At 49.5% G+C, this 12,920-nt stretch overlaps 1 protein-coding gene across 4 annotated transcripts in view; it reads right to left on the bottom strand.

Moving 5' to 3' along the window:
- Window positions 1–12,920, bottom strand: part of MFN2 (mitofusin 2) — an 89,365-nt gene that overhangs the window by 58,598 nt on the left and 17,847 nt on the right. The window lies entirely within an intron of this gene.

Below are 12,920 nucleotides of genomic sequence, written 5' to 3'. Positions count from 1 at the left end.
TTTCAAAGCAAGGGGTAGCTGATCACACCACAATTTTGTGACCATCTGTCTCAATTACAAGTTCCTGAATGCGTCCACATATGCTACCAAGCTGTCACACATTGGCACAGCTGTAAAAAAGAACAAACGATGGCCGGAAGGCTGAACTAATCAAACATTCACGCCAGTCAGAGATCTGGGTTTAATCCATTGTTTTCTGGCTCACCAAGCCACCCCAGTTTGGACCCAGTCATATGGAAATCAGTCTTGACCCTGCTCCATATGGGAACAGTCCAGCCTGAACTGCCAGGCAAGTTCCTCCCTGGACTGGAAATACGCATCCTGGGACCGGTTTTGAGGTATCAACCCTCATTAGCCAGTCTAGCTTATATCCATTGACACAGCGAGACTGAACCCACGTCTGTGCATTCTCTTCCCACTTAGGGTGACAAATGCAAAAAGAATAAATGAAGGCAGAATACTGAAATCAAACATGGGTCCCGTGCTTCACATACCACCGGAGTCAAGCTATCCTGGCCGATGAGGGGTGATACCCTGAAACCGGTCCAAGGATGCATGTTTCAGGTGTGATGATTTGCATATGGCTGGGTCCAAATTGGAATGGCGTGGTGAGCAAAAAAACAGTCTCTATTCTGGATGAGTGTTTGACATTGTTCAGCATTCCGGTCATCAATTGTTCTTTTTGCAATTGTCGTCCAAAGTGGAATGTGTATGCCCAGATGTGGGTCCCATGCTTCTCATGCCACAGAGTCAAGCTATCCTGGCTTATGAGGGGTGATACCTCGAAACCGGCCTATGATTCTTGTTTCTGGTCTAGGGAGGACCTGGCCTGGCAGTCCGGGCTGGACTAGTCCCATGGGGAGCCGGGTCAAGACTGATTTTCAATTGGCTGGATCTCAACTGGAATGGCGCAGTGAGAAAAATAATGATGGATTTAGGCCCAGATCTCTGTACTGGGATGAGGGTTTCACACTGTTGCATTACGTCCATCATATGTCCTTTTTACGTTTGCACAACAGCATTGTCCAAGTACTGGCATTCTCCTCATTTTCCACGGCAATGTTCTTCTCTTGGTCAGGGCCAGTCTGGTGGGACTTGAAATGGGAGGATTTATTCAGTTTCTTTCTTTTTCACCCACTGCATGTTTATTTGTTAAAAATGACAGGGCTTTCGGACTGTTCACGTTGGTCTTCTAATGGACTGTTAAGTTTCTCTTGTTGTCACTTTTACATATATTAATTGCACTGCCTCATTAATATATGCAATGTGAGTTGGATAACAGCCATACAGTAAAGCCATTAAATAGAAATACTTATTTCGCAGTATACATTTTACTATTTGTTTCATGAATTGTGGCAGAAAGGGTAACATTTTAAAATTATGTTTTATGCAATTCGTTTGGGGAGCAGCAGAATTGAGCGCCAGTTCCAATGTTATTATTGCATTATTATTGAAGCAAAAATTATCCACAGCAGAAAAGGAACACCCAACAATATTGCCTTCCAGCCGGTTAGTATTTTCCAAACAATGACTATGTTATCTATGAATCTCACATGGGAAACTAAATGATTTGCCCACCTCTCATTTTTGTACAAGTGTCCCTCCTCCAATTTAGCCATGAAATGTTTTCCATATGTAGGTGTTCCAGTGAAACTCACCTAAGTTCCATTACTTTGAAGGTAATGCTTATCTTGCCATTATAAATAGCTGCGGGACAATTTTAAGAGCAACAGCTTTAAAATAAATCTTTGTTACCTCCAATGATTCATAGATGAGATATTCATTGTTTGGAGAAGAGATCCTAAAGGGCTGGAATACAACAATGTTTAATTGAAAAGAAAACATCACAGTATCAAATTGACTCACATCGACATTTTTAAGTGTCTCTAGCATACTGGAAAAAGAAAAGATTTAACCTAAATCCTTTCTCAAACCTACAGACAGAAGCAACGATTTACATTACTAAAGTTTTCACCAGGACTCTCTAATTTCTTTTAATCATTTTTCCAGCATTTGCGTAGTTAATGGGTCTCGCCTTTGGGACCTTATAAGCATTTAGCCAGAGTTATTGGCTTTCCCAAAGTCTTCAAGCTATGTTGTAGGGGGGGGGGGGGGGGGGGAGTAGTAATAACAACGGGAGTTTGGAAAATACCACCTGAATTACAACAGAAACAGCGAACGGACGCTAGGGAAGAATCAACGGATTCCAGATTCCGAGGGTAGCCTGCACTTACGGCAGTGGGGCACATTAGAAACTGTGTGGACAGAGTCTGAAATCCATATCATTGAAATGTGTATATATATATATATATATATATATATATATATATATACACACACATACACATACACACATACATACACACACACACACAATGGGGGCAGAGAATGAAAAACTGAGGTAAGAGGGTATGTGTAAGGGGAAATAAACATGTGAGAATAACAGACTGGGTAAGCATGTGAGGAAAGCAATAGTGTGTGTGTGTGAGAGATATATATAGCGAGAGAGAATGAGTGACACAGAGAGGGGAACCAGATAGTGCGGTTCAGAACAAGAGTGACCACAGGAGAGATTAAAAGAAATAGAGGAGGAGTGTCAGGGTGATGGTCAGACAGAGAATGAGAGAAGGCAGAAAACTAGAGACAGAGAGAAACAAGCATTTGCAATGCAATAGGTCTCGCATTTGCAAGAGTTTGAGCTATTGGCATTGTAAATGCCTATGCCTTTTATTGATGTGTTTTGAAAACCTGCAAGCGGTGCGTAAACACGCACTTTGTACAGATAGTCTTTGCTTACGAGAAGCAAGGCTGGCAGTAAAATTGGCGCAGTTATTGCCAGCCATGCTTCTCGTAAGCAAAGACTATAAGTACAGAGTGCATGTTTACGCCCCTCTTGCAAGTTTTCAAAACATAAATAAAAGGCATTGTTATTTACAATGCGAATATCTCAAACTCTCGCAAAAGCGAGAACTATTGCATTGCAAATGCTTTTTTTTTATTGAAAAAGAAAGTTGGAATGAGATTTAATGCGCTTTTCAGGTCAAAAGCCTAAATGGAAAACAATGTACTTTAACCCTTTCGCTGCGGCGGGAATTCCGCCGCAGCGCTGGGGGGTGCGGGGGGGCAACGCGGTGGCGCTGTGCTCATGACGGAGCCACTCCGTCATGAGCCACGGTTGAGCTGTGTTCATGACGGAGCGGTTCCGTCATGAGCCACGGTTGAGCTGTGTTCATGACGGAGCGGTTCCGTCATGACTCCGCCCAGTTGCGTTGTCCCCCCGCACAGGCGGGGAAACAGCGCCGCGTGGGCGGAGCGGCCGCCAACGGTCGTGGCATGACGGAACCGCTCCGTCATGAGCACACGGCAACCGTGGCTCATGACGGAGCGGTTCCGTCATGAGCGGGGAAGGGGTTAAAGGTCTGGCTAAAGAGGCTACAGGTAGCATTTGTCTAAATATTGCTCTTACGCCGACATCTGCAGACTGGTCACAGTGGAATAAAGCAGACCGTTTCTTTTGGCAGTTTTGTATGGCGCGAACATGTGTGAAGGTGTTGGAGCACTTTACATGAACGCCAGTTACATTACACATGGTCATGGTCTTTATTTGAGTCACGGAGAGATTAAGCGGCTTGCCCAGAATCACACGATGCTGACTGAACCGACGCCAAGACTTTAAGTGAGTCCCGTTCCCCCCCAGTTCCTAAGTAGGCAGTGCAGTTAAACTGTACTCTTGTGTGATGATGCCCGATAGACACTCACTGGCAGTGCGAGCACGGCCCAAGAACAGAAGGGGAAAAGCCCGCACGGGCGCCCCCGCGCACTCACCTAAAGACACTACAGTAACAAGCCCGGGAGTTACTAGAGCCTCTTCCACCAGAAAGCAGCTCCATATCCGGGCCGGGGAGGAGACGTGGGAGGTCGAGGGCTGCACGCGCATGCACTGTAACTGAATTTTTTGCGTGTTCTGCGACTGCGGCTCGTGCCCAGTGGCGGCGGCGCGTGTGGACTTCAAAAGCCGCCGTACTTTAATGAGTGCTGCATCGTGCAGCCCAAGGAGGGGGCCGCCAAAGCAGCCAAGGCAAAAAAACAAAAGCAGAAGTCCGGCGGGTGCCCACCCCGCCTTCGTGAATGCCGCATGGTTTCAGACGGGGCTCCTGTGAGCAAGACGGAGCCCCGCGTGGTGCTGCAGTGAGCTACTGAAGACACGCAACCAGCCGGAGTCCCCACAAGAGCTGGTAAGTGGGGCATGCTGTACGTAAAGCGCGCCGCGCTTGGAGCGCACGTGTGCATTTAAAAAAATAAAATTACATGAGGCTGGAGAGGACGAAAGTGAAACTGCATGCTGGCTTGCGAGGGAAGGGGGACAGGAGATGTGCACGCCGCGTGGCTGTAAGCGCGTACACCAACTAAAATCCGCTGAGACCATGCGCGTGCCCATCTCCTGTCCCACTTCCGAGGCAAGTCAGCAACAATAGATCTCGCTGGCGACAGCGCTTCGCGCTGCGTTCGCCAGGCGAGACCTAAAAAGAGCAGCAAAGAGGAAAAGAACAAAATAGGAGAGGGGAACAGCTGAGAGGAAGAGTGGAAAGAGATAAACAGAGGAAAGAAAGAGGAAGGAGAGAAAATGCGACAGAGAAAGTGTGAAAGGGTGAGAAATGAATATACAGAAAGGGGGGAATTAGAGGAAAATACATGGAAACCAGGAGAAAAAGCAAAGGAGTGAAGGAGAGAAAGTGAAAACTGACTGAGAAACAAAATGTGAACTGAAGTTCGTCTAAGAAAAAAAAGACAATGCTTGAGAACTAAAAGGTTAGGTAATGTTAGAATTTAAAAGTAGAGGGACAAGATAGGAAAGATGGAAGATATCAAAGAGGTGAACGTTAAGGGGGGGGGGGGGCACATAGATGGTAGCAAAATCTGAGGAATCTATAGAAAGAGTGAGAAGACCGAGGACAAGTAAGAGAAAGGGAAAATAAATGACAGCCAGATGAACAAATAAGAGGGCAGAGGAAGAAGACAGGAGAAAGAGAAAAAGGAAGAATGAGCGCAAGAGAGGATAAGATGGAGAGGAAACAGATAACAAGGAGAGGGATTGAGGAAGATGAGAGAGAAGGAAGACGAAGGAGAGAGACTCGCAGGAAGATAGAAAGAGGGAAGATGAAACTAGGAAGAGTAAGAGGAATTAGAGCGAGGGAGCAGAGGAAAATAAGAGACAGGACGAGGAAGGGAAGAGAGAGATGACCGGTTACTCACCGGTAATATTCATTATTCCGAGTCCTGGTCTTCCCGTCCCATTCCTTACAAGTGAGCAGCTAGTCTGCTCCACAGAAACCTAGCTGAGCTTGTCGCACCTTCCCCAATATGGCGCCACCATCAGGTGACCATAAAGGGGGTTGGTAATATTCATTATTCCGAGTCCTGGTCTTCCCGTCCCATTCCTTACAAGTGAGCAGCTAGTCTGCTCCACAGAAACCTAGCTGAGCTTGTCGCACCTTCCCCAATATGGCGCCACCATCAGGTGACCATAAAGGGGGTAAGTGCGTCACCGCAACATCCTGAGAATACCAAAGAAACCCAGAACGAAAACAGACAATCACCCAAAAAACCCAAGACAGGGAGGGAGGGAAGGGATCAGGAAGGAGATGGGAAGACCGGGACTCGGAGTAATGAATATTACCGGTGAGTAACCGGGCATTACCTCCTCGTCCTCTCTTCAAGTCCCATTCCACACCCAAAAAGTGTGAGAAACAGGTCTATTTAATGAACAGAAAGCAGTACAAATTACAAACTATGCACAGCAGACGACACATGTGAGCCAAAGGCAGCCGAGGCCACCATCCCCAAATGCAGACGATAATGGGAAACAAACATATGGGGAAAAGCCCACATGGCAGCATTACAAATGTCTCACAAGGAGGCCCCTTTAAGCATGGCCCAGGAGGAGAAAAGGCCCCTGGTGGAACGACCCTGCACCGAAGACGGGAGAGGACAGCGGGCCGCCTCGTATGCCGAAACCACAGCACCCTTGACCCAACGAGTCAAGGTGGACAAAGACGGACGAAGACCCTGCCCCAACATGCCGTAGGTGACAAACAATGAATCAACCTTACAGAAACCAGAGGTCCGATCCAAGTAAATGCGGAGAGCCCTCAGCACATCCAAAGAATGGAGGACCAACTCCTCTGGGGATACGGAAAGAAAACAGGGAGAACAATATCCTCCTGACAGTGGAAAGAGGACAACACCTTGGGCAGAAAAAACTGACTGGGACGGAGAAGGACCTTGTCCGCGCAAAAAAGGAGGCAAAGCCATCAAGGCACCAATCTCGCCGCCCCTCTGCCCTGAAGTAATGGCCACCAGGAAAAGAACTTTGGCAGAAAGGAATTTTAGGTCCACCAAGACCAAAGGCTCGAAGGGGGGACCCGTCAAGGCCTTAAGAACAAGGGGAAGATCCCAGGCAGGCACAGGAGAGCAAGACACAGGATGCTGAATCAAAAAGCTCCGCAAAAGGCGAGTCACCAAAGGGGCGACAGAGGACACAGAGGAACCCCGAAAAGCAAGAATGGCAGCCCACTGTGCACGGAGGGACGAAACAGCGAGTCCCAAGACGAACCCATCCCACAAGAAGTCCAACACCCTCACAGCCTCACAGGAGGAAGAAGAGAGACCCTTCCCAAGACACCAGGAAGAGAAATTCTTCCAATGACGGTCATAGGACCTCAAGGTGGAAGGGCGCCGAGACAACTGGAGGCACTGGGCAACTTCAACTGAGCAACCCTGACCCAAAAAACTCCCTTTCAAGTGCCAAACCCCCAGTCGGAGGCGGCGCAGGGAGGCAACCCTGAGAAGAGGAGTCCGCAGAGGGGAGGGACACAGAGGAAACCTCCAATGGGGCACATAGACAAGGTCAGAAGCAGGGGAAACCAAGATTGACAAGACCATTCCGGCACCACCAGAAGAACCTCCGCACGGTCCAACCGAATCTTCCGGAGGACCCGCGGAATCAGAGCAAACGGAGGGAAGGCAAATAGAAGCCCCAGCGACCAAGGGACGGAGAAAGCGTCGATCGCCCAAGCCAGTCTGGAGGGCACGAGGCTGCAAAACCGAGGAAGGAGTGCAGAATCCTCTGAGGCAAAAAGATCCAACCATGGACAGCGGAACTGGAGCGCAATCAGATCGAACAGATCCGGGGACAGACACATAGTCACCGAGGAGGGGAACACCCTGCTCAAAGAGTCCGCAGGCCCATTCTCCTTCCCCGGAAGATAGACCGCCGTCAGAGACAAGAGGTTCCGCTCCGCCCACAGACCGATCACCCTGGAAACGAGAAACAGAGACCGGCACATGCCCCCTTGACGGTTGACATAAGCCCGAACAACTTGGTTGTCGGTCTGCACCGAGACCGCACGGCCCAGAAGGAGAGGAGCAAACCACTGAAGAGCCAACCAGACTGCCCTCAATTCCTTCCAGTTCGAGGACTGGAGAGACTCGAAACAGGACCACCGACCCTGAGCCTTGGAGGCACCCAACACAGCCCCCCATCCCACCGCATGGCATCCGTGGACAACACAAACACATGCAGAGAAGGAAGAAGATCGAATCCCCGGGAGGGGACAACCACCACTGGAGATACATCCGAATCCCAGGAGAGACGGGAATCGAGGCCTCGTAGTCCAGGGAGGCAGGATCCCAGTGGGACTGGACATGAATCAAGAGGGGATACAAATGCAGCCTGGCCCAAGGGAGGAGATGCAACGTGGACGCCATCTCCCCTTGACTCCTCAACCAGAGACGGGCGGACACCTGAGACTGGGACAGAACCCACGAAAGGTGACGAAACAAAGTCAATTGGTGCTCCTGGGAGAGGAACACCATCCCGAGATCCATGCAGAAGAGAGCCCCCAGGAACTTCAGTGTCTGGGAGGGCACCAGGGAGGACTTCCGGTGATTGATGAGGAATCCAAAGGACCCCAGCAGATGACACATCTGACAGAGCCTGAGAAAAAGAAGGAGAAACAAACAATCAACCAATCATCGAGATAGGGAAAAACTTGCAGGCCACAGGAATGAAGAATACCCAGAGGGGCCAAGAGCTTCGTGAAAACTCTTGGCGCCGATGAAAGGCCGAATGGCAGCACCCTGAATTGGAAGTACCGGGAACCCACAGCAAATCGGAGAAACTTCCGATCCTCCGCACAGATTGGGACGTGTAGATAAGCATCCATCAGATCCAGGGATGCCAGAAGCTCCCAGGAAGCACCAGATGCAGGATGGATAACAGAGTCACCATTTTGAATGGACGACGAGGGATGAAGCGATTGACACGTTTCAAATCCAAGACAGGATGCAGATCTGAAGTATCCTTCTTGGAGACCAGAAAGAGGATTGAATAACAACCCTCACCCCTTTCCTGGGCAGGACCCTCCACAATAGCCGCCTTCTCCAACAGAAGGCGCACACCTTCCAGCAAGCCCGCACGACACAGAGGAACACGGGGCAGTGGAGTCACCAGGAAGAACGGAGGGGGAGGAGGGGAGAATTAGATCCGATAACGACAACCACTGATGCAGGAAAGAGTGAAGGCGACCCCCAACCGGCAAAGGCAGACAGTCATACCGAAGAGGAAGAAGCGGTGGCAGCAACACCGGCAGGGGCCCGGGGCTTGGCACCTCCAGGGGCCCCCGGCCTCGACCCCTGCCACGAAAGGGCTGCGACGCACCCTGAGCCGAAGGCCCAAAGGCACGCCGGTAGCCAAAACCACGCTCCTGAGTAGGAGGGCGGACCGGAGCCACCAGTTTGCGATTCTCCGCCGACTGCTTCACCTTCTCCTCCAGCTGAGGACCGAATACCTTGGAACCCACAAAGGGCAGCTTAAGGAGGACCGCCTTCTGAGAAGACTCAGTCTTCCAGAAACGCATCCAGATATGATGCCATGCAGCAATCAAAGCACCAGAAGCAGCCGCAGCAGCGCTCAAATTGTCAGATCAGACAAGTAACGCACTTGCAACTCCATGAGGGACAAAAGAGAGGTAGCATCCTCCCCTTCCTGCAAAAGAGAGGACAGGGCCTGAAAATCCTTGAGGAGGGACTGGACCATGTAATTTGAATAGGCCGTCGCCCTGACAGAAAAATTAGAAGCAGCATAAGAACGCTTCACTGCCCCCTCAACACGCTTATCCACAGCGTCCGAAGGAAGGGTGTCATCTGGCAGGACTAGACCATGAGAGGAAAGCCCTGCCATTAAATTGTCAACCTTGACACTGAGGAAACTCTGCAGCAAAACCCTCCAAAGGATAACGCTTGGACAAGAAGCGCGGGAAGGCAGACTTATCCACTTCCTTCCATTCATGATCCAGCACCATGCAACAGGAAGGATTCAGGAGTCGGCTGGTGATACTGCGTAAAGAAGTCATCCTCCAGGACATCCGACACAGGAGGAGAGAACCCCAAATTATCACGGACATGGGCAAGCAAGTCAGAGAGCTCAGCACCCTGAACAAAGCGCCCACAAACACACTCATCATCCGGACCCAAATCGCCATCAGGAGCGTCCTGCAGATCTACAGAGCCACGAGGAACCTTGGCAGGAGGCCCAGCAGATTCCCGAGCCTGAAAAGCCGCAGTCACAGCCTCATTGATCAAGAAGCGCAGGGCATCCAGAGGAGGAGTGGAGGAAGAGGCACCGGAAGCCATGATGGCACCAGTGAAGAACCACAGGAGCAAGATTCAAAGACCTCAACCGGGAAACATCCAAAAAACACTAGCACCAACCAGAACAGGCACTCAGAAGGACGGGTGCCAGCAAAAAAAGGACCCCATTAAATACAATTGAAGTCCCGAGGGCCCGAGCTCACGCGGGACCAGAAAAAAGGGGCGGCCCTAGAAAAGGCAGCCGCCTGTCCCAAATTCGCCCCAGGCCGCCCGAAAACAAGACGGACCACACGCGCCACCATAAATCACCGCTGCAACCCCCGCCCGCTAAAGCAGGGCGCCGCGGGCTCGGCAAAACAGACAACGGCTGCTAAAGCAGGCCGGCCCAGAAGCAGGTGAGCGCAACAGTGTAAGCGGCCGCTAAAGCGAACCGCGACATGACCGAGGGCAGCATACGGGGAAAAAGAGAAATAACATAAAAAAGGGCGGCCGTTACAGCAGGCCGCCGAACATTAAAAAAAAAAAAAAAACTTTTACAAAGGGAAGGGAAAACTCACCCCATCCGCAACAGCCAGGCACGAAGACACTGCGTGCAGAAAAAAAGAACAGGTTGTTGCGGTGACGCACTTCTCCCTTTATGGTCATCTGATGGTGGCGCCATATTGGGGGAGGTGTGAAAAGCTCAGCTAGGTGGTAGGTTTCTGTGGAGCAGACTAGCTGCTCACTTGTAAGGAATGGGACGGGAAGACAGGACGAGGAGGTAATGGGGAGAGCAAGAGAGAGAGAAACACAATGAGGGAGGGAGGGAGAGAAGAGCAGATGAGAGGTGGACGAGTGATAAGAGCTAATTAATTAATCAATAAGCATAAAACACTATGTGTGGACAGGAGCAAGAAACATCAAATAAAGATATCCGTGTTTACATAGAACTTTTAAACATCTGCTCCATGATGCACATCTATACAAAGTTTTCATACAGCCCTTAGTACTAGAGCTTAACCTGTCTCTAAGAGCTGCCAATGCTTGCAGGAAAAGGAACTTGGGGATATTGAGATAAAATGGCTTGCCCATGACCACACAATGGGGTCAGTGGGGAAAGCGAGTATAAGAACTTGGGTCCTCTCTATTGTCCTACAGCTAACAAATCAGTCAACACACGACTTGCACGTCCCTTACAGAATAACAAAATACAGATCTTGCATTGCCCAGTAGAAGTAATCAGACACCAAGTCAAATGAGTTATTGAAAATAATTGAAATGCAAATTTTGCCACCCAAGAACAACTACCAAATTTTGGCGAATTGGCTCATAGCGGTATTGATTTGGTGCGATTATGAAATACTTGAGATGGAAATCAACTCCAAACTAGATAATCTTAAGCAAAATTATGAAGGTCTACAAATAACATGAAGTAACCCTTTCAAAACAGGGTTTTCTTTCATGCGTTTTCCTTACCCTTTCAGACGCAGACAGAATCAGGCACTCATAAATGTGAAGTCACAGTGCTAGAGAATCTGCGGCCTTTCTGCACTGTGCATCCACTGTGCTGGTTGATGTCCAGCGCATGCTGGACCTGCACAAGCCATGGGAGCTGGGGAAGTAACAGGTGCCCACGAGACCCAGGAGCCACTCTTGGCCATGCAATAACAGAGCTGGCAGTCGTGTGAACAGGTAAAACGAAATAGGCCAGGGAGCACTGCAGAGATCTCGCTGCAGAGCCACACTGCTGCACTCGGCACACAAACCCCAGCAGACACCCACAGGGAGAAGGCAGGAACGAGAAAGACAATGTGCCCCTGGGGAGCAATGGACTACATAGCCTGCAGCTGGGCCAAGAGGAACTCAAGGGCACTTAGTCTCTAGTGATAGCAGAGGTAGGGGAGGAAATGTAAGGTCCTGCAACCTCAGCTTGCATCCCTGAAAAGGAAAGGGGGGCATAGGCAGCCTCTGTTTTCTGTAGGGATTACATTTTATTAGCAGCAGGCACTTCAATAAGGTTTCATACATGAGCAAGGAGTAGGTGCCTTATTCTTACTACTTAGGAGACCCACAGCTGCTCTGCCTAAGAACCATGGACCCCCTTGTGTGCTATCAGCGCTCGAAAAATCCACTCGACCGCTCGCATATGCGAGCTAAATTTAACGAGGCCGAGCTTTTTTTAGGTCCTACTCGCCTGTTCTGGCGAGTAGGAAGACAAACTTACTTTTGTTCTCTGTCTCGGAAAACAGAGCAAATGTGACAAGATAAGATTTAAAGGCTTTTTTATTGCTCACAAAGTTAATGAGCAATAAAGATGCCTTTAAGTATTGTTATCTTGTCACATTTGCTCCGCTTTCAGAGACAGAGGTCAAGTAGGTTGCAGTTAGGTCAAGGAGATTTTTTGAAGGTACTAGACCTGCAGGACTAGTACCATTTTGGGGATTTTTCGAGCCCTGGCCATTATAGTGTACAATAATGCTTTAATATTTATAATTACATCCTGTGTTTATACAGTGCAAGCTACTACAGCTTTACAGGTTCTTGGTACAGATGAGTAGTAAAATATACATAATGCTACCGGCCTGCTTCCTACACAGAGGTTGCAGGTTCTTGGTACAGATGAGTAGTAAAATATACATAATGCTATCTGCCTGCTTCCTACTCAGAGCAAAGCACTGCGCATCTTTGCTTTGATTGACACAGTCGCTGACTCGCTGCTACCGCTTGCGGAACGCTGATGCTCACTGGACGGCAGGGGGCCCGCATACAGGTGTCCTCTCGAAACACTGTTTACGGGACTCATTTCCAGACATTGCCAAAGCCCCAATGAAAACATGTTTGGCAACAGCCTTAAAAGGTCCGGTAAAATAAAAAAGTTCAAAGAGAAAAGAGAGAGGCAGTGGCCCTGTCTGTACCAGAGGCAACCGGGACAAGGCGCCCTTCACCCCCTCCCGACCGCAACCCCTCCAACTTCTGAAGCCCGGCAGACATGGCTGCTAATATCTACCACATCTGAGGCATGTGAAGGATGATGAATGGGAGCAGGATGTGGCCGCCACTGACTGCAGCAGTGATAGGAGCAGAGGTTCAGCAGGGGGGGGGGGGAGGGGTTGGGGATGGCATGGCGAAAATCGCGACTGCTTAGGTGTGGTTGTTTCCCCACCCCTAAAAATCAACAAACCAAAATCCTGAGGCAAGGCAAACTAAGAAAAATAGTCTGGCAAAAGTAACCTAAATGCCCTGTGGGGAGATAAGCCATGTATGAGGGCCAGTCGCCGTGGGTGTGAACC

The sequence above is a fragment of the Triturus cristatus genome, chromosome 1_2, assembly GCF_964204655.1.
Source record: "Triturus cristatus chromosome 1_2, aTriCri1.1, whole genome shotgun sequence".
Taxonomy (NCBI): Eukaryota; Metazoa; Chordata; class Amphibia; order Caudata; family Salamandridae; genus Triturus; species Triturus cristatus.
Note: the sequence above shows the minus strand (reverse complement) of the source record. Positions and strands in the feature narration are given on the sequence as shown.